The sequence below is a fragment of the Balaenoptera borealis genome, assembly GCF_965194805.1.
Source record: "Balaenoptera borealis genome assembly, chromosome: 4".
Taxonomy (NCBI): domain Eukaryota; kingdom Metazoa; phylum Chordata; class Mammalia; order Artiodactyla; family Balaenopteridae; genus Balaenoptera; species Balaenoptera borealis.
In genome coordinates this window covers 69,668,167-69,692,406 of record NC_138861.1, presented here as the reverse complement: position 1 = coordinate 69,692,406, position 24,240 = coordinate 69,668,167, and the positions used below count along the sequence as shown (strand labels likewise).

Sequence of the window (24,240 nt, the reverse complement as noted above, 5' to 3'; positions counted from 1 at the left end):
GATATGTAAAGTTCTTGGGGAGCTGCAATTCTCAGCATTGTAATCTCTGAGAGCATTTGTATTTCTCTATCACCTTCATTTTAACCATCTGCCCTGGTTTCACTATTACTAGCTTGAGTGACTGAAAGAACCCTTGAATAAAATTTAAATAAACTTCGGAGGTCTTTTCTTTTGTTTTCCGACATTAGACTTTCTACCACAACACTGTAATTTCTTTGCCATGTCTAATGTCAAATGGTTAGGTTATCTAATTCTATTTTTTGAAATGTCTATATTCATGAATTTTCTAATATTATGATTTCTAAAGCATAGCTTTGCATTCAAATGTCTAAGTTTCCTCCAAAACCTATTAATGATGAAATTTAAACTATTATTGATACTTTTAGCCAAAAGATACAGATAAACAATAGCAATAGTAATAACTTACTTATTAAAAATGTACTGTGTACCAAGTACTTTTTTTTAAGTACTTCACATTAATATATGTACTTCGCATATATTAACTTATTTACTCTTCATAATGAACCTCTGATATAGGAACTATTATTATTCCTTTTACAGATAAAGAAATTGAAGCACAAAGAAATTAAATGACTTGTTCAAAGTCATGGCAGAAGTAGGATTTGAACCCAGGCAGTCTGTCACAAAGTCTGAAATCTTTACCTCTACAACCATATTAATACTGAGTGAAATACAATGGATTTTCTTCCAGGAATATAACATTTCCACATGTTTTAGACATTAGAATTATGAAACACATTCCTAAAACTGGATTAAATATAGTAAAATCTTGGGGGAGAAGATTTGAGAATACAGCAGAATTGTCAAGTTGAATTCATTGTGCTTGAAGATTAACCTGAACTTAATACCCAGGTTGATATTTCAAAGGGACACTTTAAAAAATATTATATCTGTGCATATTGGAAATCTACCACTGATTAACTACAACTGGTCACAGACACACAGGGGCATCCTTGGTTGTAGAAAAGAAGTTAAAGTATACAACATTTATCTCACTCGACTTTTATCAAAGGTTATATATGATAAAAAGGGAAATATTCCCCAAAAGGAAGAAAATTAGCCACACACCTTTATTCACAAATAATTAGGATCAGCTGGATTATGCTGAGGAGGTAATGACCCAGAGGCTTGGTAAGCAGAAACCTCGAGGACATTGTTTTCGGAGGTAGAGTAAGAGAAGCATTCCAAGTTCATAGAAACTGCTGGTGGCCTGGAGAGCCATAGGAAATGAAAGGTCCGGGGCAAAATAGGCAGGAGTTCGTGGCCCCAGCAGCAAAATAAAGTCCTGAAGCAGCTTGATTTGCTCAGTCTTGGCTGTCTTTATTTGTTTCACCCCCAGTGAGAATTCATCCTGAGAGAACCTGGTCAGCAGGTGAGAATAACTGAAAACAGCTGGCTGTTAGTGAGGGCGGGGGTAGAACAGATACTGTTTTCTCGTAGAGTTTTTTTTTTTTTTTTTCCTGACAACTGGGCAAGTCACATGTAGTTTACTCTTTTAGCTAGACATTGTAATGGTTCTTATAATCCCATGCCCACAAGTCTGCCATTCTTATATGCTTGAAGGCTGATGTAGCTAAGGAAATATAAAGAAAGGATTGGGAATCAAGTATTGATATTCTTCAGTAAGGTTGATTTGCTTCCATCTCATAGCCAAACTCCAAAGTCATCTTGATAGGAAAGCTGTCATTGGAAAGAGGAAGAATGCTCCCTAGAAATCCAGAAGGAATGTCAGATCTATTCAGCTGGATTACCTGGAGAGCAGTTCCTCTGTACATTTCCCGAGGGAGCCCTCTGCTGAAAGAACTAGATGATTACCCAAAGTTCCCTTGAGCCTGTAAGTGTGTTCTTCCCTTCTCTCTTATCAAAGCAAACAATCTGTAAAGAAAGGCAACTAACCAGGCAAATGAATATATTGAGACAAATATATATATACACATATACACACTATAATCTTTCAGTGGCAGTGCTGGTTGAGTTTTAAACCTATTTTAAATTGGTTTAGTCTATCCTTGCCTGTGACCATATTTAGTGACATAGAGCTGTGGGGTTATAGCAGATGCGTCCAAACTTTAACAAACCCTGATTACTAGAAATAGCCCAGGAAAGTTTCTTTTTTCTGATAATTTTTTTATCTAAGTAAATTATATAGATTTTTGTATAAATAAAGATGATTATGTGAAAGTAGGAATGCAGTTTGAATCTGGATATTATCATAAAATGTTTAAGCTTAGAAGGGACCATTTGAGATCATATCTACAATCTATTGATTTGTAAATGAGGAAATTGTGGCCCGGAAGTTTCAAGTAACTTCCCCATAGTTAATGGGCTGATGCCAGTTATGGACCCAGTTCCATTTCCAAACAAGTTTTACAGCTTCTTTATTGTTAACACATATACATTTTTTAAGTGAAATATTTATATTTTGATTTTAGTTGTTCAAACAAAAACATTTCTGAGGAATCTTATTATTTCTAAATATTTACATTATTTCTGGAAATTAAAAAATAATTCATGTTCATAATAGAATACTGGAAAAACATAGGAAACTTTTAAAGAAAAAAATCATATATTGAGCTGCTAAAGGCAACTGCTATGAAGAGTTTTATGTATTTTATCTTTTTATTTATGCTAGCTATGTATCGATATATTTAATGCAGTTGTGATTATACTATAATATTTTTTATCTTTTTTTTTCAACTAAGATTTTGAAAACATTGGACTCTTTTAAAGTGTTTACAACAGTTGCATTTGCATGATATTCCATTAAGAAATAGAATAATTTATGTGCTCTCTATTTTTGGGCATTTCATTTTTACTAATAGGAGATTTTTGCATAATACAAATACATCTTAGAGAATGACATTGTGCTCTATCAGCATTTCCTCACGTCACATTCTCTCCTCAGTTCACTTTAATGCTGCATTATTTGCTAACACTATACTCAGATTGCTTTTATTAAGTTCACCAAGTAATACCATTTTGCCAAATTCAGTGTTTGTTTCCTCTATCCTTATCTTAATTGACTTCACAGTATCATTTGACACAGCTGATAACACCACAGTCTCATATTCCTCTTTATCCTACGCTATTTTAGGACCTTGGGCACACAGAATTGAGTTGATTTGTTCCACACTGGTGTCACACTATCATCACTCTTCCCAGCTTGTTCAATCTTTGTTTTTATTTATTTATTTTTATCTTTCCCTGTGGTGGGCAAATAATGGCCTCCCAAAGGTGTCACCATTCTAATCCCTCGAACCTGTGAATATATTACCTTGTCTGGCAAAAAGGACTCTGCAGGTGTGATTAAGTTAAGGATGTTGCTGTAGAAAGAATATTCTGGATTATCCAGGTGTGTCCAGTGTAATCACAAGGATCCTTAAAAGTAGACTTAGGAGGGGAAAGGGAGAGACAGAGGGAGAGGGAAGAAAGGCACAAGGGATGCACCATTTGTTGGCTTTGAAAATGGAGGAAGGGGCCTCTAGAATCTAGAATTCTCCCCTAGTGACTGGCTTCAGAAAGGAACACAGCCCTACCAACTACTTGAGTTTAGCCTAGTGACAACCACGTCAAATTTCTGACCGCTAGAACTGTAGAATAATAAAATTTGTGTTGTTGTGAGCGATTTAGTTTATATTAGTTTGTTACTGCAGCAACAGAAAACTAATACCTACTTTTCATCCTCCTTTCTCAAGCTCATTCTCCTTCCCTACTCTAGTGTATTTAATATATATTCTTCCGGTCATACCTTCAAATATACCTGTATCCTTAAAAAATTAGAAAATATTTTGAGTGTTTTTTAATACACATGAATGCATAGGTGGTATCATGCTATTCATCTTATCTTTTTATTACTTTTTTCACTCAGTGCTGTCATTGAACTCTGTCCATATTGCTATGTTTGTTCAGTGATTCTGACATACTACATTATTGAGTATTCCACTGCTGTATCATGTTTCATCATATGCATGTACCACATATTACCCATCTAGTCTTCTAGTGATTCTGTCTGCCTATCTAGTCCATCATATGTGCGGTTTGCATTTTACTTACCCAGTGATGGGTACTTAGGATGCTTCTAACTCTTTATGATCAAAAACAATGTGCCAAACATCCTAAATGTCTCTTTGTGTATCAGTATGAGAGTTTCCTTGGGAATACATTCCAGAGTAGGTCACACACATAGATAACTAACTTTGCTAAGCAATGACAGGTTGCTCTTCAGAATGGCTGCGACAGTTTTCACTTGGGCTAGAGCTTCCCATTCTTATTAGCTTCTCCATAGCTTAATAGTAGAAGCCAGCTTTTTAATTTTTGCCTGTTGGATAGATATTAAGTGGTGTCTCATTGTTTTAATTTGCATTTCTCTGATTACTAGTGAGATTGAATATCCATTTTCAATACTAACTAACCATTTGGATAGTTTCTTCTGTAAACTGACTCTTCGTAGTCATTACCTATTTTTCTCTTGGTTGTTTTTCCCCCCTAGGCTGTAAGAATTCTTGATAGTAAGCCTCTGACATTTTTAATTGTGCAAATATCTTCTTCCTCTCTGTTGCCCTTTAGATAAGTTTGGGCAGAAATCTCTCATTGAAATATAGTCACAGCATGCCATTTTCTCCCTTTTGGTTTGCGATTTGCAGGTGTTTGAAAAACCATTCCTCACCCAATATCATACATATTTTACCTTTCACATTTAGAGTCACTTTTAGAATTCAAGTAGGTTAACTTTAAGTTTTTATATGTTATGAGTTAGAATTAAAACGTTTTTTGGATGTAGTGAGTCATTTTTTTCAATTCACATTACCAAATAATGCAAGCTCTCTTCAGTGGTTTCTGATGTTATTTCTGTATAACAAATTCTCCTGTACTCTTAGACTCTTTATTCTCTTTCACTGGTTCATTAGCCTGCATCTAATCCAGTATACCACTATGGTTTTGCAATATTACTTAATACCTGCAGGAACAAGTCCCTTTTTTTACTCCTTTTTCAAAATTGGCTTAAAAAGTTTTAAACCAGATTGTCAAGTTCGTCCCAAATTTTATGATTGAGTTTTCATTAGAAATTCATTGAGTTTAGATTGATTTGTAGGAGGTTAATAAAGTGAATCATATTAATAAAGTAGTCAAAAATCTAGAAGTCCTCTTCCATTTCTCTTTTTTGTTTACCTCCCCCTCCTACTACATTGCCTTTACTATTTGTGGGGCTAGAACAGGAGCTTAAATAGAAGCCTGCATATCATACATCGTAGTTAAAAGTTATAAATCAAGCTATCCTCAATACCCTGCCCATGTTATCATCCTGAAATATGGAGGCTGAAGGAGTTTCCCTCCTTGTGGGACAAACGCTAATAAACCTGAAACTTGTACTGTTCTGCTGGTAGGAAATGGTAGAAGCTGGGTTTACTCAGGATCTACCCAGAGGCGGGACTGACATAATCAAACTCTCTAGGGAGACAAGGGTGGGCAATGCCTTTCCTCTGTATCTCACTTTTCCAACTCAGGATTTCCAGGCAGTTCTCGGCCCTTCCAAGCAGAGAGGAAGAGAGAGGGAACTCTGTCTCCCTAGACATTGACTAAAGCTAGTTTGAGAAAGACAACTTTAGGCAAAAGCAGCCACGCTTTTCTCTGATTTTCTACTGCATAGTTTTTCCTCAGTTTTCACCTTCTACCACCACCCTTCCTCCTTCCCCCAGCTGTCAGACTTGCCAGCACTTTGGAGACAGTTCAGCTCCTGGGTCTCTCCCAGTAATTCTCCTTGGTTATTGAACTATCAAAAAACTTTCATACGACCTACAAAAGAGTTTCTGTGAGTGTGATTTGTGGGTCTTAGTCTGATCTAAGGGCTGTGCTGCCTTTACCTCAATCCATCAATAAGTCTAGTCAAGCTACCTTGAAAACATCATTGTAATGAGTATCTTTTTTAAGCTGTTATTATCTCTCACCCAGGCTTCTACAGTAGCTTCTGTCTGGTCTCCCTGTTTCTGTTTTTACCTTCTTGAAATTAACTCTCCAGGGTACTGAGAAGGATCATTTTAGAACACAAATTGAGTCCTATCTCTCTCCTGATTTCAGCCCTCTAGGGGTTTTTCCTTATTCTTTCAATGAAATAAAAACTCCCTTCATTGGTTTATAAAACCCTTGCCTGCTCTGTCCCTGTTTACATCTGCAGCCTCATTTATATCACCTTATATGTATATTGAACCAGTGTGCTGGAGTTGGCCTGCATTGACCTGTGAGACCGAATTGGTAAATTTTCAGAAAATTTGCAAGCCAGCTGTTAAAACCAACTATTAAAAATAGTATATAATCTTACAATTAACTAAATTACATGGCAAGCAAACGTAATAAATACTCCAAGCTCATCACTTCCTAATTATTTTATTACCTTTTAGTATTATTTATGCTCTTGGGGTCTTTTCAAGTATATTGTATGTGTATAGTTGAAATACTATATAATGGTTTTGCTTTTGCACATCTCTTCCCAACTTCATGTATATTGAAGTCATGTTGATAGCTTGATATCAGCTATGGAGGGAGAATTTACACCATAGAAAAGGGCAAATGTTATAAATCAGTGCTTACTTAATGTTTTGTTGATAAGTAAGTGTTGGAGAAAATTAGTAATGCAGAGTAAACTTAGCAGTGAGTTGTGTCTAGCTGTTACATTATGAATAGCACAAAATTTTGAGGAGATACTCCAGAATTTAGGAACTATAATGCAATACAACAAAGAAGTTACATTACTGGTGAACCAGTAAAATTTCAACATTTGTTGTTTTATTTTCATCTTGCTCATTAAACAGAAATATCAATCAACATTAACTTTGGAACTACACTTGTTCATCAGTTACAACCTTACTTTGGCTACAGATAAAAGAGTTCAGCAAGTCAGTGACAGCATACCATGAGAATCAATTGGCTGTATGGAATTTACAACATAGGGTATTGTATATGTTATTATTGTTTACAAATTGTATGCTAGACATCTTTTATATTAGTAAAATTTATAATAAACTTAATGTTTCTATATACACACGTGTTTTTCTAGAAAGCCAGCTAAACATTTGTCAGCACATCACTGCTCTCCACACCTCTCCATTAAGCTCTCACTTCAGGGCCTTTGCCTTAGTTATGCCCTCTGCCTAGATTTTTCTTCCTCCTCATTTTTGCTTGGATATTTCTTCTGCAATCTTCAGCTTGATTGTCACCTTTGTAGAGCCCTTCTCTGACAAAAAATTAAAATAGTTCCTCTTTATCACAGCATCCTATTTTAATTCTCTGCAGAAGATTAGATATTATCATTATTATTTTTGTTTATTATCTGCCTCCCAAATTCTACCCTTACCCTCTAAAATATAAGGTATCATGAGATTTGGTATCTGGCTTTATCATTTTATTAAGAGGGCCTTGAACAATATCTAGCATTTATTAAACACTAGGAATTATTTGGCTTATTTTCTTTTTGTTTATCATAGAAATGTTACATTTAAAGATTGCAGCTTGATTATTAAATTACATTTAAAATACTCAAATATGGTTATATGTATTGAAACTAATGTTGCTTGGACTTGAGAGTAATTGTTTGCAGAATATAATTTTATCTTATTGAAATGATGCAGGAAACATTTAAATTATTTACCTAACTGGAAAAATACAGAAATATCATGAAATATACCACTTGAAATTTTATTCTGTCTTAATCCTCAGGATCTATCTAGTATATCTGTTATAGAGGAAAAATACACCACCCTAGAGACTGATGCTGGGCTTTAAATACATCAAATATGTTTGCTTTTTAAAATTCATACAGTATTTTCATCTTTGCAAGCAATATTTTTTGATCAGAATCATTTTACTTTGGGATTCAGTTGAAGTCCAGAAGATAAGTAAATTCAGAGAACTAGATTGTTTTTCTTCTGCTGTGGTTTCTGGTATAAGAAAACGAACTGAAGAGTGCTAAGAAAGACAATATTGTAAATAATGACAGAGAATTTTGAATTTGTGTACTTTTGTTGCCGACTCTCCCAAGTTGGCCCCCTGCAAGGGTCCTTCTGTCTGGTATTGTTCGAGCCAATAGAACGAGACTGAGTTCAGTTCAGAAGTAAAGGAAAGCTTTATTCTTCCATCAGAGAATGGAGAGGTGGGAGCTCATCATCTCCAGTCCAAGCTCTCCCGACAGGCTGTGAGTGGGGCTGCTTTATAGGGCTCTCTCTCTTTTTTTTTTTTTTTTTATTTATTTATTTATTTATTTATTTTTGGCTGTGTTGGGTCTTCGTTTCTGTGCGAGGGCTTTCTCTAGTTGCGGCGAGCGGGGGCCGCTCTTCATCGCGGTGCGCGGGCCTCTCACTATCGCGACCTCTCTTGTTGCGGAGCACAGGCTCCAGACGCGCATGCTCAGTAGCTGTGGCTCACGGGCCTAGTTGCTCCGCGGCATGTGGGATCTTCCCGGACCAGGGCTCGAACCCGTGTGCCTTGCATTGGCAGGCAGATTCTCAACCGCTGCGCCACCAGGGGAGCCCTATAGGGCTCTTTTAAGTGGGGAGGGAGTTCTGTTGGGGCCGGCACAGCTGTGCTGCTCGCGCTCCAGATCCCAGTGCCGGGCGCAGCGTCTCTGCTCACGGCCCGCCGCCGCCATCTTGAGTCCAGGTGTCCTGTGGAGCTTCTGCCCGCGCCCGCCCAGCTGAGGTATTGCGCGCAGCCGTTTGGCAGGAGGAATTCTTGTCTGAAGAGACAGGTTAGAGGCCTCTGCACGTGACATCCTATGAGCACAAAGGAAAGGAAAAGGAAACAAAAAGAAGTTAGACTTTATCTCATTACACAGATTCTATTTTTATTTCCCAGGAATTGTTAATGGACTTTGCTGGTGACACTTTCTCAGAAAGAGGCATGCCTTATTTGTATAGTAATATATATATGCATGCACACACGTGTATGTGTTCTAACTAGGTATGTCAATAAAATATTAAGGGAATAGGGATTACTTCAGTGTCCTGTAATCTTTGTTGATTCACTTTATGAAGCAACAGACAAACTACCAATATTTTGGATATTTTGCTGTGGTGAATGGTGAATCAGTGATAAAAGCACTAGTCTAGGGATAACAAAGGAACAAGTATAAATATGATTCCAGAAGTATTCTTACTTGTGAGGCTAATTGATTTTGAGGGGCTGACTAAGGCATCGTTTTAGAGTTATGATATATTTATTAATTTATGGGTCATTAATCTAGGGAGGTGGCCAACTAAGTAGTTACCCTATTAAATAATGGCACTATAAATCCAGGTAATTCCTAAATATTTCACTATTTATATTATAAATTGAGCTAGTTATAGGACCTTTAAGTTCTCAACTGTCAGCTCGTATGTGTGTGTGTCTCTGTGTGTGATAAGACACTTGTATATTTTTACATTGAAGATATTAATCACGTTGTAGCTTCTTAGTCCTTTCTCATATCAGCTCCACAGTTAGTAGACTGTAGCTAAACATCGGATCCAAGAGTCACTGTACATATTCCTTTTAGATTAAACTAAGGATTCTATGGATATTTTTCCAGCACCAGGCCTTGAGACAGGTGTAACTGTTTGAAATTATATAGTAGATCCTGGCTTCTAAATTTAATTATTTCGAAACTTGCCTATCAAGTATTAGCAAATTCCTAGTGATGTTTCGTGTAATTATAAAACCAGGTATGTGCTTGTGGGGGAAGAAAAAATTTCCCTTCTTCCCTTCTATGTTCTTTGTCTGGTCTAATAATTCAGTTGATATAAAACAGAATAACAGGAGAAAAACAAACAAAATGGCGTGTATATGTAGGAGCCCCATAAAAATGAAGACTCAAAAGGCAGCCAGGTAATTAAAGCTTATGTAACATCCTGAGCTAAGGAAAGGGGTAGGGGTGTGGGGATTCAAAAGAGTCAAAGGCCATACACAGGAAGGCAGAGGAGATGTTTAGAAAACAAAGGTTGCCCTGTTATAAGTTATCAGTTATCGGTTTCTTAGGTAAAAAGATATTTCTGGTAACAGCTGTCTTCCTGGTACAAGCCCCTTTTCCAATGGAAATTAAGGCTGTTGAGGGGGAGGTAAAGAGCTGTCCCTCAATCTGTTGGGTTTTTGATTACCTTTAGCTTATAATAATCCTCATGCGAAAGTGACATATTAGGCAGGGGGTGACAAAATCTACGCACCTTCATGCTCAATGAAAATAAAAAGGTATACCTCAAAGGTCATAATTAATCAGAATTCTTCAGTTTAGGTAGAGTTGAAAGTATTCACAAAATCATGACACTGTGGATATTTGAATGTTAAAAAAGATTTTGGTCTTTTCCTCTTTCTTATTTTACTTTCATCACATATGAAAATTAAGAGTAATAACTCTGGAGGAGACTGAAGGAACTGTGATAACTGAGAAACACTAGAAAATTTTATTCATAGGATGTACTGTCAGTATTTATACAAGCTGTGATTGCACTTATATATAACTCATTACAGTTGACCCTTGATCAACATGGGTTTAAATGCTCAAGTCCACTTATATGCAGATTTTTTTCAGTAGTAAATGCTACAGTACCACACGATCGATGGTTGGTTGAATTCAAAGATGTAGAACAGTGGCATCGGAGAAACTATGCATATAGAGGGCCAACCATAAGTTATACACAGATATTCAAAGGCATGGAGGGTTGGTGCCCCTAACCTCCACGTTGTTCAGGAGTCAACTGTATATAGACTTGGACATGTCTCCTTTTGTTAAGATAATCAAGATCTTATTATTACCCCTTGGGTTAGTAAATCCCTGATTCTAGGGTAATTTGTACAGATTACATAACAAACAAACTGAAGTTTTTTAACGTGTATACGTCATATACATATGGGAAATAGAAACAAGCAATTCCTTGAGGTGGGCTAAGCCACCACCTTAATACCATCTTCAGCTAAAGAAAAATGGTTGTGTGAGGGGTGAGGGTTGGAGTAGATGGGGAGTTGGTAGGAGGGGAGGGGGAGAGGAGGTCCTTTATGGAAAGTTACCAGGAAAGCAAGATAAACAAAGGTAAAGTGTGCTATGCAGATTTTGGATGGTGACTTTCCACTGATAAGATTCTCTTGTGATTTCGGGATCCTTCTCTTCCTGGTATAGAGAAGGAGACACTCTTACAAATGAAGATTTCTTTTATAAATGTAAATGTCCCTTACAAAAAAGTGACTTCTGTTTTCAGAGCATCTTCTGCAATTGCTGTTTCTCTAAATAATCTTCATAGCAAAGAAGCATGTATTTTGTGGTAGCTTATTCTGCTACCCTTCACAACTTTGCCCCAAATCTAGACGTTACCAATCCAGTAAGGGAGAAGGGGAAACACCACTTTTTGTTAGGTGGATTACATTTATTTAATAATATGAATTTGGGGGCTATTATTTTAAGTGTTTATGATACATTTTTTTATATGATTGATTAAATTCATTCTTGGTATCATTTTAAAAGAATGCAGCTTTAGCAAATCTATGTAATGAAGTGAGATTATGTTCAAATTTTAGGTTATTGTTATATAATTTTTTTTGAATTTTATTTTATTGAATTTTTTTATACAGCAAATTTTTATTAGCTATCTATTTTATACGTATTAATGCATATATGTCAATCCCAATCATCCCGCCACCACCACCCCCCCGCCCCCCCTGCTTTCCCCCTGGTGTCCATATGTTTGTTCTCTACATCTGTGTCTCTATTTCTGCCTTGCAAACCAGTTCATCTGTACCATTTTTCTAGATTCCACTTATATGCGTTAATATACGATATTTGTTTTTCTCTTTCTGACTTACTTCACTCTGTATGACAGTCTCTAGGTCCATCCACGTCTCCACAAATGACCGAATTTTGTTCCTTTTTATAGCTGAGTAATATTCCATTTCATATATGTGCCACATCTTCTTTATCCATTCGTCTGTTGAGGGGCATTTAGGTTGTTTCCATGACCTGGCAATTGTAAATAGTGCTGCAATGAACATTGGGGTGCATGTGTCTTTTTGAATTATGATTTTCTCTGGATATATGCCCAGTAGTCGGATTGCTGGGTCATATGGTAATTCCAATTTTAGTTTTTTAAGGAACCTCCATACTGTTCTTCATAGTGGCTTTATCAATTTACATTCCCACCAACAGTGCAAGAGGGTTCCCTTTTCTCCACACCCTCTCTAGCATTTTTTATTTTTAGATTTTCTGATGATACCCATTCTAACTGGTGTGAAGCGATACCTCATTGTAGTTTTGATTTGGTGATGTCTCTAATGATTAGTGATGTTGAGCAGCTTTTCATGTACTTCTTGGCCATCTGTATGTCTTCTTTGGAGAAATGTCTATCTAGGTCTTCTGCCCATTTTTGGATTGGGTTGTTTGTTTTTTAAATATTGAGCTACATGAGCTGTTTATGTATTTTGGAGATTAATCCTTTGTCCGCTGATTCATTTGCAAATATTTTCTCCCATTCTTGGGGTTGTCTTTTCATCTTGTTCATAGTTTGCTTTGCTGTGCAAAAGCTTTTAAGTTTCGTTAGGTCCCATTTGTTTATTTTTGTTTTTATTTCCATTACTCTGGGAGGTGGGTCAAAAAAGATTTTGCTATGCTTTATGTCAAAAAGTGTTCTTCCTAAGTTTTCCTCTAAGAGTCTTATAGTGTCTGGTCTTACATTTAGGTCTTTAATCCATTTTGAGTTTATTTTTCTGTATGGTGTTAGGGAGTGTTCTAATTTCATTCATTTACATGTAGCTGTTCAGTTTTCACAGCACCACTTATTGAAGAGACTGTCTTTTCTCTATTGTATATCCTTGCCTCCTTTGTCATAGATTAGTTGACCATAGGTGCATGGGTTTATCTCTGGGCTTTCTATCCTGTTCCATTGATCTATATTTCTGTTTTTGTGCCAATACCATATTGTCTTCATTACTGTAGCTTTGTAGTATACACTGAAGTCAGGGAGTCCGATTCCTCTAGCTCTGTTTTTTTCCCTCAAGTTTGCTTTAGCTATTTGGGGTCTTTCGTGTCTCTATATAAATTTTAAGATTTTTTGTTCTAGTTCTGTAAAAAATGCCATTGGTAATTTGATAGGGATTGCATTGAATCTGTAGATTGCTGTGGATACTATAGTCATTTTGACAATATTGATTCTTCCAATCCAAGTACATGGTATATCTCTCCATATGTTTGTGTCATCTTTGATTTCTTTCATCAGTGTCTTATAGTTTTCTGAGCACAGGTCTTTTACCTTCTAGTTAGGTTTATTCGAGGTATTTTATTCTTTTTGTTGCAATGGTGAATGGGATTGTGTCCTTAATTTCTCTTTCTGATCTTTCGTTGTTAATGTATAGGAATGCAAGTGATTTCTGTGCATTAATTTTGTATCCTGCAACTTTACCAAATTCATTGATTAGCCCTAGTAGTTTTCTGGTGGCATCTTTAGGATTATCTATGTATAGTACCATGTCATCTGCAAACAGTGACAGCTTTACTTCTTCTTTTCTGATCTGTATTCCTTTTATTTCTTTTTCTTCTCTGATTGCCGTGGCTAGGACTTCCAAAACTATGTTGAATAATAGTGGCAAGAGTGTACATCCTTGTCTTGTTACTGATCTTAGAGGAAATGGTTTCAGTTTTTCACCATTGAGAATGATGTTTGCTGTAGGTTTGTCATATATGGCCTTTATTATGTTGAGGTAGGTTCCCTCTTTGCCCACTATCTGGAGAGCCTTTATCATAAATGGTGTTAAATTTTGTCAAAAGCTTTTTCTGCATCTATTGAGATGATCATATGGTTTTTATTCTTCAATTTCTTAATATGGTGTATCACATTGATCAGTTTGCGTATATTGAAGAATCCTTGCATCACTGGGATAAATACCACTTGATCATGGTGTATGATCCTCTTAATGTGTTGTTGGATTCTGTTTGCTAGTATTTTGTTGAGGATTTTTGCATCTATATTCATCAGTGATATTTCTGTGTAATTTTCTTTTTTTGTAGTTTCTTTGTTTGGTTTTGGTATCAGGGTGATGGTGGCCTCATAGAATGAGTTTGGGAGTGTTCTTTCCTCTGCAGTTTTTTGGAAGAGTTTGAGAAGGATGGGTGTTAGCTCTTCCCTAAATGTTTGATGGAATTCACCTGTGAAGCCATCTGATCCTGGACTTTTGTTTGTTGAAAGATTTTTAATCACAGTTTCAGTTTCATTACTTGTGGTTGGTCTCTTCATATTTTCTGTTTCTTCCTGGTTCAGTCTTGGAAGGTTATACCTTTCTAAGAATTTGTCCATTTCTTCCAGGGTGTCCATTTTATTGGCATAGAGTTGCTTGTAGTAGTCTCTTAGGATGCTTTGTATTTCTGCGGTGTCTGTTGTAACTTCTCCTTTTTCATTTCTAAGTTTATTGATTTGAGTCCTCTCCCTATTTTTCTTGATGAGTCTGGCTAAAGGTTTATCAATTTTGTTTATCTTCTCAAAGAACCAGCTTTTAGTTTTATTGATCTTTGCTATTGTTTTCTTTGCTTCTATTTCATTTATTTTTGCTCTGATCTTTATGATTTCTTTCCTTCTACTAACTTTGGGTTTTGTTTGTTCTTCTTTCTCCAGTTCCCGTAGGTGCAAGGTTAGATTGTTTATTTGAGATTTTTCTGTTTCTTGAGGTAGGATTGTATTGCTATAAACTTCCCTCTTAGAACTGCTTTTGCTGCATTCCAGAGGTTTTGGATCATCGTGTTTTCATTGTCATTTGTCTCTAGGTATTTTTTGATTTTCTCTTTGATTTCTTCAGTGATTTCTTGGTTATTTAGTAACGTATTGTTTAGCCTCCATGTGCTTGTGTTTTTTGTGGTTTTTTACCTGTAATTGGTTTCTAATCTCATAGCATTGTGGTCAGAAAACATGCTTGATACGATTTCAATTTTCTTAAATTTACCAAGGCTTGATTTGTGACCCAAGATGTGATCTTTCCTGGAGAATGTTCTGTGTGCACTTGAGAAGAAACTGTAATCTGCTGCTTTTGGATGGAATGTCCTATAAATATCAATTAAATCTATCTGGTCTATTGTGTCATTTAAAGCTTGTGTTTCCTTATTAATTTTCTGTTTGGATGATCTGTCCATTGGTGTAAATGAGGTGTTATAGTCCCCTGCTATTATTGTGTTACTGTTGATTTCCTCTTTTATAGCTGTTAGCAGTCGCCTTATGTATTGAGGTGCTCCTATGTTGGGTGCATATATAATTATAATTGTTATATCTTCTTCTTGGATTGACTCCTTGATCATTATGTAGTGTCCTTCCTTGTCTCTTGTAACATTCTTTATTTTCAAGTCGATTTTTATCTGATATGAGTATTACTACTCCAGCTTTCTTTTGATTTCCATTTGTGTGGAATATCTTTTTCTATCCTCTCACTTTCAGTCTGTATGTGTCCCTAGGTCTGAAGTGGGTCTCTTGTAGACAGCATATATATGGGTCTTGTTTTTGTATCCATTCAGCATGCCTGTGTCTTTTGGTTGGAGCATTTAATCCATTCACCTTTAAGGTAATTATCAATATGTATGTTCCTATTACTGTTTTCTTAATTGTTTTGGGTTTATTTTTGTAGGTCCTTTTCTTCTCTTGTGTTTCCTACTTAGAGAAGTTCCTTTAGCATTTGTTGTAGAGCTGGTTTGGTGGTGCTGAATTCTCTTAGCTTTTGCTTGTCTATAAAGCTTTTGATTTCTCCATCGAATCTGAGTGAGATCCTTGCCGGGTACAGTAATCTTGGGTAGAGTAATCTTCGTTGTAGGTTCTTCCCTTTCATCACTTTAAATATATTGTGCCACTCCCTTCTGGCTTGTAGAGTTTCTGCTGAGAAATCAACTGTTAACCTTTTGGAAGTTCCCTTTTATGTTATTTGTTGTTTTTCCCTTGTTGTTTTCCCTTGTTGTTTCTTTTAATAATTTTTTTTTGCCTTTAATTTTTGTCAGTTTGATTACTATGCATCTCGGTGTGTTTCTCCTTGAGTTTATCCTGCCTGGGACTCTCTGCACTTCCTGGACTTGGGTGGCTATTTCCTTTCCCATGTTAAGGAAGTTTTCAACTATAATCTCTTCACATATTTTCTCAGGTCCTTTCTCTCTCTTTCCTCTTTCTGGGGCCCCTATAATGCAAATGTTGGTGCATTTAATGTTGTCCCAGAGGTCTCTTAGGCTGTCTTCATTTCTTTTTCTTCTTTTTTCTTTATTCTTTTCCAGGGCAGTGAATTCCACCATTCTGTCTTCTAGGTCACATATCCATTCCTCTGCCTCAGTTCTGCTATTGATTCCTTCTAGTGTATTTTTCATTTCACTTACTGTGTTATTCATCTCTGTTTGTTCTTTAATTCTTCTGGGTGTTTGTTGTTTAATTCTTCTAGGTCTTTGTGAAACATTTGTTGCACCTTCTCGATCTTTGCCTCCATTCTTTTTCTGAGGTCCTGGATCATCTTCACTATCATTATTCTGAATTCTTTTTCTGGAAGGTTGCCTATCTCCACTTCATTTAGTTGTTTTTCTGGGGTTTTATCTTGTTCCTTCATCTGGTATATAGCCCTCTGCCTTTTCATCTTGTCTGTCTTTCGGTGAATGTGGTTTTCATTCCATAGGCTGCCGCATTGTAGTTATTGCTTCTGCTGTCTGCCCTCTGGTGGATGAGGCTATCTAAGGGGCTTTTGCAAGCTTCGTTTATGATACATATTGATTATAGGTATGGAGTGAGTGATTATCTAGGGAATAGACTCAGTAAATACAGGACAGCTTCATGACAATTGTTTACCTGAAACAAATTGTCTGCTAAGCATTACTCCAGCAGAGGTCATTTATTCAGAATCAGCAGAGAGTTGCAATTACAGGTCTACAACCGTAACATGCCAGTTACAAGCCCCTACACAACAAGGGAAGTAGAACAATTTTATAGAGAGCAAAGGGGAGTTGGGAGGGCTCTAGTAAACAGAGTCCCCGGCTTTTCATTGGCTGTGTCCTTGCCAGGAAAGAAGAGTGAATCCTTCTTCTTGTTGGGTTCTGCTATCATCATGGAGTATGAGAGCTCCTCATTCTAGTTTCCCAACTCTATTTAAGTGAGGTTTCTGTTTATTAATTTTTTACACAATGTAAGTCTCATATATGTCATTTACTTACTATTTAATTCAAGCAAATTTATTGAACACCTACTATAGTATCAAATCAAGTACTGTTCCATCATAGTCTACTGTCTCAGAGTCTATTACCAATTGCTTTCTTTACTTTTCTTTTTTTAAATTGAAGTAAAGTTGATTTATGATATTATATTAGTTTCAGGTATGCTTTTTTACTTTCTAATCTGTAGTTTAGGTAACTGGTTACAAACACTTGATTTATACTTTTTATTTTTAAAGTATTCTTTCCTTGTTTAATAAAAAGGAACTCCTGAGAAAATTGCCAAACTTTACATCACAGGGTCGTACTACCAAACTGAATCATATTTTTCTTTTATTTGTTGAAGGCCTTTTGTATTTGACTTTGTTATATCATGCCAAGACTACATTATTAGACCTTGTATGCTAAAAATATAAAAAATTATTTCTCCGTCTAGCTTCTTTCCCTGTGTTCTTGTTTGTTCTTCACATTCTGTCCTACATTCAACTCCTTATCTATTTCCCTAAATGTTTTGAGAGGCTGCAGTGTGTCCAGTGCCATGGCAAGTTCTGGGAAACAAAGATGTATACTATCAATCATTGCCATATGTGGGAAGCAACACATGCTAACAGGTAGTTTCAACTTATGTTAAAGATATTTGGTTTATTGCACCTGCACCGTTTAAGTTATACGATGCCTCCAGTCACTTTTAGAAATGGGGATAGTTTATAGGTGCATGTTTTACATTTGGATATGTTACTAAGTTGGCTGGCCAGATTTCTCTTAATTAAATTTTATATAAATGGCCTGTGACAAAAGTGAAACAGCTGTTATTTCTGTATTTCCACTCTCTTTTCTTTTGAAATTCCAAAGCCAAAGAAAGCATGTCTATGTACCTAAGCATTGCTGTACCTAAAATATATAATCGAGATCAAAAATAACAGTAAAAATAAGAATAAATAAGTCTTTAGTGCAGTAGGCAAAATGGAAAAATAGATTTAGATGTTTAGGCAGGGGAGAAAGAATTGTTTTAGCTGGATAAAATAGCACAACTGTTAATTATGCTCCCACAAACATACAAAATACTTCCCAGAATGCTAAATAAAGAAAGCTAAACAGTATAAATGGTTTAGCATTAAAATAGATTCAGCCTCCCCAATTGATTATATAACTGGTTGGTTGTGTGATTTTTAACCATTATTTAACTTTATTTTTTCCCATATGGACTTATTAATTATTGGCTGACCTTACAATATAATAAAAGGAATGATTTTTAGGTATTAAGATCAAGTGTAAGCATAAAAAGAAATCACAATAATTCTAATTCATTGCACATTTTTCTATCAAGTGCTCTGAAATAAATAGATCACCAGATATTTCTGCAGCAAAGATGGGTTTATTTGGGATCAGCAGAGAATTATAATTTGGAATCTGTAACCATGGTGAGCCACATGTAAGTCTTTACACTACCAGGGAAGGAAAACACTTTTATAGAGGGGAAAAGGAAGTTGGGAGGGCTCTAGTAAAAAAGAGTCCATGGCTTTTAATTAGCTGAATCTTTGCCAGGAAAGAAGAGGAGTCTTTTTTCTTTCTGTTGGGCTCTATTATCATTATAGGGCATGAGAGCTCCTCCTTCTGGTCTCCCAACTCTATTTAAATGACTTGTCTGTTTATTAAATTTCACAGTATGTTGTTCTAAACACCTCACCCAGTGGAAGTATTTGATTAATTGGTGGCTAGGCAACAAGATGTTTTGTAGACTTGGTGGAAATTTTCTAAACTTCTCAATTAACTCCTACAATTGACATCTTCGGGTTTTCAGATTCTCAAGCTTGAAACCCAGTTAACAGCCCATTTTTAAATTAGCTTATGCAAATGAAGAGTATTTGAGATGAAGCAATCAGTATTTACATATCAATGTTATGTGGAATTTTCTTTAAATTAGTGCTAGGGCAGTGCCTCTACATGTTGGAGCACCCAGGAGAAAGTTTTTGTGTGAAAGCTATTAAAAGGAAAAAAAAAAAAGTGTCCATTTTGTCAGTCTTTGTTTTAGGAATTCATTGTAATTCTCATTAACTCGTAATATTATTAAGAAATACTTTTAGTCCAGTTTGGAATGATGGCTCTTTAAATAAGGATCTCAAAGTCATATTAAGTACAGACTTTTACTGTAAATTACTTGGACCTTTAAAATGTTTGATCCTGTTTACTTGTAAAAAATTTCTCTCCTAATTTTAGGTTTTTAGTTCTGTCATTTATATTCACATTTTCTGCTATATGTTTCCTAACCCACCATCTGTTTGTGTGTGAGTGTGCGTATGTGTGTGTGTTTGTGTGTTCATGAGAGAGAGAAACTGAACGAAGGAGAGACAGAGACAGAGAGAGAAGAAAATTGATTATGTATCTAAGTGTTTAAACAATAATAACAGGTTTTAAATTTTATGGCATTTCTACACTTTAAGAGGCACACTGAATTAAATTGTATGTCAACATAAGGCAGCTAAAACTTTCCTTTCTTCTTTCTTTGGAGCCTCCACATTAAAGTGATGCAAGACAGATTAGCAGGAGAGAAGTTTTATTTTGTATGCTTATGAGGAGCAACACAGAAAGGAAGCGAAATCCCCCAAAATGAGTTACACCTGGGGGCTTACATACCATTTTAACAAAGCGTGAAAAAGTGTGGATTAGAGACATTTTATAGGGGATGTTTTGGGGCTTCTGGGGGAGGAAAGGAATTGTGGAAAGGTAGGGTAATAAGGGTCCTCTAAACACATTTGTTGTGTAGACTCCAGTCATCTCAGGTGATAAGAGTTGTCTCCAGAGTAGTTCTCTCATACCTGGTAAGGAGAGGAGAACACCTTTACAAATGGAAATTTCCTTTACAGAAAGGAAATTTATATACTGCTTTTAGGTAGCAAGTGGAAGGGCAGAGAGCTTCTCTTGAGCTTGCTATTTCTTAATTGCTTTTAGCTCAAAATAATCCTTGCACCAATGTGCCGTATTTTGGGGTAACATGTTCTGATCCTTTTTATCTGCTTTAGAATGCCATTGAATGTCCAGTAAGAGAATTTTCTTGCAATTAGTATAGGCATGTTTTAATTTTAACATACTGTATACCTTAGCTCTTTATTTCCTACCTACAAGGTAGAAGAAATCTATATTTTAGTGAATGCAAATGACAAATGAGACTATTCAAAAAACAAAGCTCGGGTTATATACATTCTACCTATTTTTCAATAAATATTAATTGACTATTACTGTGCTCTAGGAACTGTGCTAGATACTGAGAACACAGCAGCAGGATAGAAATGAGCAATAGACAATATTCTGCTTTCTTGGATAGGCAGTCTAGGAGGAGCAGATAGAGAAAAAAAAGAATGGGAATATAATTCATTGGTATACTGTATCAAAGGAAAATAATCTACCATTCTAGCTTCTTCCGGTGTTACCGAACGTAACTTTGGTCTACTCTCCTGATGCGCAGCAAAGCCAATTTACTGATACTAAGTTGTAGTGAAGGAAAGTACAGTGTTTATACAGGGCACCAAACAGGGAGAATGGGTAGCTCTTCTCAAAAGACCTGAACTCCCTTATGGCTTTCAGGGAAGGGTTTTTAAAGGCAACATCTTGGGTTAAGTTTGCAGGGTACATGACTTTCTTCTGGTTGGTTGGTGGTGAGGTAACAGGTGATATTTTGGGAATCTCAGTCATCAGCCTTCTAGTTCCAACAAGTTTAGGGTCTACATGCTTGTGGTCAGCATTTAGCCACCATCTTCCACCTGGGTAGAGGTCTTAGGTTTTGCCTAACAACTCAAAGATATGCATGAGATTGTTATGTATATCTTTTGAGGAGGAACTAGGACTCTGCTTTATGGCTGAACTATTGTTCAAGTTACCTTGCTTAACTTCTTTTCCTTTGTTTCTGCATTCCATCACTTCTCTAACTAGTAACTGCTTGAGTCTGCTGTTTGGAACTTAGCAAAAGCCTAGGAGATTAAAACCTTTTTCTACAAATAAGAAATGAGGGACCTGGAGGGGATTCTGTACCTGAGAGGCTTTCACAGGGACCTGCTTGGTTGCAATCCCTTCTTTTTTTGATACTCCTCAATCCTAAGGGCAACAGAGGTGGGACAAGAAAGGGAATAAAGTTTTGAATAGAGAAGTTAATCATAAACTTGGCAGGAGAACTTGGTTTTAGGGGGACTCTGTTTCACTGGCTGGTCTAAGGATTAAATTGACATGAGACAGATTAACAGGAGAAAATTGAATTTAATTTCATACATGTAGTAACCCCATATACATGAGAGGCTCAGAGACAGAAAAGTAAAATGAACTATATATGACCTCCTGGGCTAAGAAATGGGATAAGGGCCTAGAACTCTCAAGGACAGGAAGGTCATTCACAGGACAATAAAAAGAACAGTTACTGGGTAACTAGATGTTTCCCTGCCATACAGATGGAATCACTTAGATAAAATTTCTCTCTGGTAATAACTCTTTTTTTTTTTCAGGGAAAAAAAAATTAATTTCTTCTAGGTTGTTAAAGGGGGCAGTTATTTCTCTTGAACCTCTGGGTTTCCATTACCTTTAGCTTAAAATAATCCACATGCCAAGATGGCACATTTTGGGGAGGCCTGTTTTAAAGCCCTGCAATATCATAGATCAAAAAGCATGGTATATATCAGAAAGTGATATAAAGAAACATAAGGCAGGGTAGATGAAAAAGGTTGCAAATATAAAGAATATAGTCAGAAAAGAATGCAATGAAAAAGTGACTTCTGATCGATACCTTGGGGAAGAACATTCCAAACAGAAGGAACAAACAGTAAAAGAAGGCTGTGAGACAGGAGTGTATTTGAAGAACAGCAAGGAGATTGGTGTGGCTAAGGCAGAATGAGCAAAGGGATGAGTACTGAGGAATGGCAGAGTTATGGAAGTGGGAGTTGTGTGTTGAGGGGGTTAGTTGGGCCAGAGTAAGGACTTTGGATCTGAGGAAAATGTGGCTTTGAGTAACAGGACTTGACTTCCCTGTATCCAAGGATCATCCTGCCTACTTTATAGATAACAATGGGGAAGGACCTTGCTCATTTTGAAATGAAAAGTTTTCCTAAACAACTAAAGCTCCACTCAACAAACATAGGTGCCTACAGGGCCAGGAGATAATGTCAAAGAGTAAAGCTAAAGATTGAAAGCAGCTGGGTGTTAAGAGGATAAAGGCAATAGGTATTTAGCCTCAGTGTTGAGGATTTTAGGGAGTGGTGAAGGCTGAGACAATCAGAATGAGGGTGCACATTGTGGAGGTGCTGTCATTGCTCACCTCCAGTTTTTACAATGTGATAACATGGGTCCAAGTGTTGTTAGGTCTTCAGATTTTTTACGAGAAGCCAAAAATATGAATTTTTATGTTAAATCTGCCGATCTGTATAAGTATGGCCACCAGCTCAAATTTAAAACACTCAATAGCCCAATACTGTCTGGGTTGATTAAAGCATTTCTGAGGGTAGGATTTAGCAGAAAGGTTCCAGTTTGCATTCTCTAATCTACATACAGCAAGATAAAGCCAGTAGATTCAACACTGATAAATAAGAGATGAGATAAAGATGAAGGGAGAGAGATCAGTCCTTGTATTCTGATCTTTTCAGGTAAAAGTCTTATCAAAATTTTCTTCAGAAAAATATTTAGTCATAACCCAATAGTAAGTATGACTTAAATTATTATGCCTTAATGATTTTCAATTTGCTTATCAGAATAAAATGATCCTTAACACATTCGGATGCTAGAATACTCTATCCTTGAATAGCAGGAGCTTGTATATATTATCTAAAACAGATTTTCATTATGGACCCTTAATGGATGCCTGGTATAGTCATTTTTGTAAAATTATAAATACATCATTGATTGACAGACATGAGGCACCAGGAATTGCTGGAATCCATAGACTCACTGTTTGGTTTTGTTAAAAATAAGGTGGTAAAAGTTGAAAACCCATTTATTATCAATGTGTACACTCTACAGAACTGGGTATTTTAATGATGCAGTGGATAGATCTATCTAACAGGCATTTATAAGTCATTACTAATGTAAAATTATCCAGCAGGCTAACTGCCTGCCTTTTACTCTGTAATGCTAAAGTGCTGTAGGTCCCCAGAGTTGCAGTTAATAAGAGCACTCAAAAACCAACTTTAGGAATCTCTCACAGGGTGTGGTTTCTTTAGAATGAATGTATATATATATATATATATATATATATATATATATATATATATATATATATACATACTTTGGCTATTTTGCCTTAAATCATTGATCAGATTTTCTGTAGTTTTTTTTTTTTTTCTTTTTCTTTTATAAAAAAATATTAAAGAACTGTGATTGACTCCACCAATTTTTCATGAGAAGGGAATAACAGGTTGCCTGGATGAGAATATTTACAAAACAGTTGAGGTAATATGGGTCTTTATCTTAAAACCTGGTGCAAAACTTATGGGTAAAAATGGCACCTTTGATATAGTGGCTTGTGAAATATTTAAAAAGTGTCCCAAGTTTTGGGAAAGTCACAATATTATATCTTGCATTTTATTAATGTACTCCTATCGAGTTAGCTCAGATTTTGAGGTTATTGATTTATATTCTTTCCCATCACAATATATTTAATTTTCTGGCTACAAAATCTGATGATAGCCTAGTTGAATGGAGCTTTGATAGAACTGTAATACTTTTAAATCATTTTTCTTATGTGTTCCTGGCTCCTTTCCTCATGGACTGTTCTAGTCTGCATTGGATGCCCATTTTAAGGGCTGAGTAAAAAAAAAAGTAGCACTGTGAAACTGGTGTTTAGCCCTTTGGTAAACGTCTGATACACAATATTGCTTTTGGTTCTAATCTCTTTTACCAGTTTCAGAGATAAGATAGATCTCTCTTTTTCTTTCCAGATACTTACCTATCTACCTCTCTCTCTACCTAGATTCACTGCCTGTAAAATTGCTTGAAGAAATTATTGTTATTATTCAATCATTTTTCAAAAATTCTCTTAAGATTCCTCAATGGAACCATTTTATTTTAAAGAGGGATGCTATTAAGCT

At 36.0% G+C, this 24,240-nt stretch overlaps 1 protein-coding gene and 1 long non-coding RNA gene across 2 annotated transcripts in view; one reads left to right on the top strand and one right to left on the bottom strand.

Annotated features, from left to right (window-relative positions):
• The window catches only part of LOC309627986, a 34,398-nt gene extending 11,005 nt beyond the window's left edge, over window positions 1-23,393 (bottom strand). The window contains exon 1 of the long non-coding RNA XR_014244089.1: window positions 1,090-23,393. This is a non-coding gene — a long non-coding RNA (uncharacterized lncRNA). The remainder of the gene's footprint in view (window positions 1-1,089) is intronic.
• The window catches only part of ADGRL3 (adhesion G protein-coupled receptor L3), a 563,380-nt gene that overhangs the window by 43,964 nt on the left and 495,176 nt on the right, over window positions 1-24,240 (top strand). The gene's annotated exons all lie outside the window — the stretch shown is intronic.